This window comes from Pinus tabuliformis, chromosome 3_1, assembly GCF_031772625.1.
Source record: "Pinus tabuliformis cultivar Carrire ecotype Pingquan chromosome 3_1, CPIR1, whole genome shotgun sequence".
In the NCBI taxonomy this organism is placed as follows: domain Eukaryota; kingdom Viridiplantae; phylum Streptophyta; class Pinopsida; order Pinales; family Pinaceae; genus Pinus; species Pinus tabuliformis.
In genome coordinates this window covers 511,945,680-511,950,897 of record NC_142301.1, presented here as the reverse complement: position 1 = coordinate 511,950,897, position 5,218 = coordinate 511,945,680, and the positions used below count along the sequence as shown (strand labels likewise).

General features: G+C 33.2%; 1 pseudogene; it reads right to left on the bottom strand.

Moving 5' to 3' along the window:
• Positions 1 to 2,924: 2,924 nt before the first annotated feature.
• LOC149188055 (uncharacterized) lies at positions 2,925 to 4,020 on the bottom strand (annotated as a pseudogene).
• Positions 4,021 to 5,218: the final 1,198 nt, after the last annotated feature.

Sequence of the window (5,218 nt, the reverse complement as noted above, 5' to 3'; positions counted from 1 at the left end):
TTGGTCAGATTGCAGATCTGATGTTGTAGACTACAAGCCCTAATGGACTGTGGATACTCTAGATGTTAAAAAAAATAAAAATAAATGAATATTTTTGTGTTTTTTTAATTTTTCCAACTTTTTGCTGACTTCTTCAAAAAACTCCCGACTTTAACGAGTTTTTCAACTTTTAGACCCTTGTCGATTTAATCCCGAATTTTTCCACATTGGTTCACTAAGCTTACAAAAAAAATAAAATTCTATGGGAATATTTTTAGTAGTCCTGAGGATAAAGGGTTTAGATATATCTCAAAATTAATTATAACATTTTTTTAAGATTTAATGAGAAAAATGTTACAAAATAAAATTAAAATAAAATATTTTTCTTGTGAGATAAATTATATTTTTTGGGCATGTGGTATTGATAAGCCATGGTATTGGACCATGATATTGTAACAAATCATATTACAAGTTAATAATATCCATGGTAAAGTGGGGGTGAATATCCATGGTTAAGAATCTTGTCATATTATTATAAAATATTTCGATTGTGAAATAGGGTATGATTTTTTGGTATGTGATATTGATAAGCCATGATATTAGCTCATGCTATTGTAACAAAACATATTCACAAGTTCATAATAGCAATGGAAAAATGGGGGTGAATATCCATGATTAAGAATCTCATCTTGTGGTATTGATAAGCCATGGTATTAGCCCATGGTATTGTAACAAAGCCTATTTAGAATTTAATAATATCCATGGTTAAGAAAGCATGTGGTATTGTAAGAAAGCCTAATTGGGTAAGTTTCTTATTTCAACTTAAGGTGGATGATGATCTTTTGACTTTTTTTTTTTAATTGACGGCCTAAATTGATTCTTAAGGGAATATAGCATATGTTTAGTCTTAATGTTGTAGTGTGTTAGAGTTTGTTAGGTTGCATTGACTTTTCATAAATTTAAAAAATTAGATTTGTGTCAAGTGGCTCCATGCCCACCAATTTCTTAGTGATCTGAGATTATTCCAATTTTAATAAGCTCCTCCATGATAAGTTCCTCATTATTATTTATAACATTAATTTATATATAAGAAATTTTTATTTAGCAAAATGGTCCATTACTTTTAATAAATTTAAAAAATTATATTCATGTCAAGTGGCTCTCTACCCACCAATTCCTAGGGATTTGAGATTATTCCAATTCTAATAAGTTCCTCCATGATAATTTCTTCATTATTATTTATAACATTCATATATAAGCAAATTCTATTTAGAAAAATGTTCTATTTTACAATAAGATGTGTAATTATTTTTTTTTCCCAAGTTAAAGTTGACCCATAACCTTTTTATATATGGGTAATTAGGTAAATGTGTGCATTGATAAAGCATTGGTCCTGTTGCACTAGTTTTTTTTGTTATATTTATGAAGTATTTGATTATATCAACAATTTCAATATTTTTAATGTGGTTGTACTAGTAATTACACAAAACCAATATTTATTATTATTATTATTATTATTATTACACAACATTATGTTATCAAACTATAACTTAATTTAATAAGAAAAATGTTTCAACACAATTAAAATGTAATATTCTCAAATTGTATAATGAAATTCATTTTCATATTTGAAAATTACTCTTGAACCAAAAAATAAAATAAAAGATATGTTGACTTTTTTATTTTATTTTTTAATTGAGGGCCTAGATTGATTCTCAAAGGAATATGTTCAGCATATGCTTAGTCTTAATGTTTATCATTTACTTTAGTGTATTAAAGAGTTTGTTAGGTTGCATTGACTTTTAATAAAGTTAAAAAAAAATAGATTCCACATCTAATAAGTTCTTCCATGATAAGTTCCTCATTATTATTTATAACATTCATTTATATATAAGAAAATTTTATTCAATTAGTCTAACTATTATGCTTTTTCCCCCTAAAAGTTATGGAAATTTCAGCCATATTTTGAAACACTGCTGAATAATATATCAAATTGTAACACTGCTGATTTTTGTTAAAATTTTCTGAGTTTGGTTTTGAATTGTCAGTGATAAATTTCTTCCAACCTTGTTGTTTACACTCTACTGTAGGTGCACATTATAATTTTAACTTTCTGGGTATTGCATGCAGTACTTATATATACTAGCAATCTTCCAAAGACAAACATACATTCTTTATATCAGCCCAGAAATTCGTAATACCACTGATAAGTGACAATATGACTCACAGAATAGTTCTTTTCTCATTAAGAATCTGAATACACAGTGAAGGAATTAAAGATGTGGAACCTGATATGTGATGACAGCCATTCACAAAGGTCCATACAGTAATTTCGGTCTGTATGTGGTGACAGCTCCTTATTTGACTTGAGAAATATATCTCCAGGATGTAGTACGCAGACCCAACTCTTTGTATCAGCTCCCAACTACTCAGAAATAAATACACAGTTGATACAAAATGAAATAACCCACTAACAGCCTCTCACATTTAAAATTTAAGTATACAGTGAGCAAACAAAAGGGTAACACCTATTATTTAATGGCAGTCCCTTAATAATATGTACAGACTTTATTATCAGTCCATCGAGCAAAGTTCAGCCCTTGGTGAAGAAATAGCCCAGAAACATCAAGTGAGTGATCCAGCAGTGAGTAAACTGTGTGCCCTCCTTCAACATCATTAAAATTTAGACTTTGCTCAATTTAAAATGGCTTCACATTATCAATAATTCAGTTAATATTCTCATCCATGAAAACTTTTAACTTGTTTAAAAACCAATTTTTGACCACTAAAAATAAAACATCATTAAAGACACTAAAAGGTATCATCAAAATTAATAAAAAAATCATACAATGGATCCTCAAACAGAAATAAAGCTCAGCAAAATAAATGAAAAAGTTCAAAATGTCCTCTGAAACGCCAATTTTACAATTTCTCACAGCCTAAGATTATCCCGTTGAATTAAAGCGTTTTTTAAACAGATCCCACTCATATTGGCTCCTCAACCTGACCGCCTCCCGTTCAGTGTAACGACCACCAGCAGAAATATTTTTCCGGCCAAGAGTCACGTCTCCTTTGTGCATAACCCACTGGGAATCAACAACCCCAATACTGGAATTTGCAGGTCCGCACACACCTGCTTAGGGAATCCAGTCCCCAGGCGTGCACCAGGTCGTTCTGTATCATCTTCCAAACGCATTTCCACGCACCCCTCGAGAACACTGGCGCCATGATCTCCACGAACTCCGTCTTGTGGACATCCACGTCAGGCTTCCGCTTCGTCAGCAGCCACGTCATACTGCTATTCGGATCTAGCGCCGGCTGCGATATCTGCAGCCCGTGCCTTTTCACGACCTTCAGATATTCTTCGGCGTCGAAATTGTCGACCCCCAGATCTTCGTCCCACACGAAAATATAATCGTAAGGCGCGACGACGTGGGGGTGCAGGAAGCGCTTGGCGAACCACCACTTGGTCTGATTGCCCGCGGTCACATGCACGGCCCGCTTCGACCACTCGAACTCGGCCCACTCGCTGAGACTCTCGTCGTAATGGAAAAGCATCACCGTGAAATTGTCGGAAAACTTAGCGACGGCTCGGTTGATCGCATATTTCATCCGCGCGCCCACCGCGAAGGTGACCAGATACTTGGGCTTCCGCGGCAAGTCCTCGCTGGGTTTTCCCCACAGCCTGCGCAGATACAAATCCGTTTGCTGAGCAACTATTCCGGGAGGCAATCTGTTCTCCGGCTCTCTGATATCCGTCTCTTGACGTACTGTAAAGTTTGGCTTGGTGAGGTTTCCCGCATGCGATCTGATGTCGATCTCTTGACGACCCGCACAGTTTGGCTTGGAAAAGTTCCCCTCATGCGATCTGAAGTCCGTCTCTTGACGTAGTGTAGAAAATGGATTGGAAAAGAGAGGTTCAGACTGACGCCAAATACCAACGAAGTGCCCAAACATAATTAGAATCCCAGTGAGGGCAAGCACAATGAGCCATGTTTGCGCTGATTGGTTCAGAACTAGGTGTTGAACGACTTTAGCCATTACAAACAGCCTGTTCTATCTCATGCTCGGGGTGATTGTTTGCAAACTTAAAAAGAGTATACATCGAAACGATTGGATCTATTATATACTTATAGTTAATCTATTTACGGAGTTAGTTGGTTTGAGCGTGTGGTAATAGATGGGTTAGTGGGTTGGAATAGAGGTTAATAATAAATACGTCGGTTTGGTTTTAAATTTTAGTGAGCAAAATTATTTTTTTTTCAAGTTAAATTAGTGGTAAATTTGGAATTTTATTATTTTTTAATTAGAGAAACGGACAATATTTTAACAGTATTTTGGGTTAGATTTAAAATAAAGTTGTTATTATTATAATTTTTAATAATTCTGTAATTAAAAAAAAAAAAAAAAAATTGTTATTTTTGTGGTCAATTTTATTTAAATTCTGTAGCGATTTTTAAGAATTTTAAGTTTAACTTGTTTAATTGGTAAAGTTCAAGTGTATAGTGGTTTTTAAGGTGTTGTAACATTTTAAATAACAAGAAATCAAAATCTTGCTAGAGATTTTATTGTCTAATTCTAACCAAAAAAATCATTTCATTTTGAGTGGACCTAATGGTTAAGAGTATGTGTTTCTTTTTAACGAGGTTCAAAATCAGAGGGAGTAGAATATATATATGCCTCAATGAAATTGTTGCCCGGAGGTGGGTCCCTTGTCCCATAAACAAGGAGGTCTCACACACCAATTTAACCTTAAAATTGGACAATAATTATAATCTATTGGTTAGATTGTACTTTAATAATGAACAAATTATATCTCAATAATTTATAATTTAATAGGGTCCCATTGTCCCATAAACAATGGGTCTCATACACCTATCAATAATTTATAATTTAATAGGGACCCCTTGTCCCATAAACAAGGGGTCTCATACACCAATTTGGTGTCTCCCTTGCACTTGGCCTTGACCTTAAAATTGGATAATAATAATAATCTATTAGTTATATTATACTTTAATAATGAACAAATTATATATCAAGAATTTATAATTTAATAGGGGCCCCTTGTCCCATAAACAAGGAGTCTCATACACCAATTTGGTGTCTAGCTTGGTCGTGACTTTAAAATTAAATAATAATAATAATCTATAAGTTAAGTTGTACTTTAATAATGAACAAATTATATATCAATAAATTATCTATCAATAATTTATAATTTAATAAAGCATGCAATAGATGT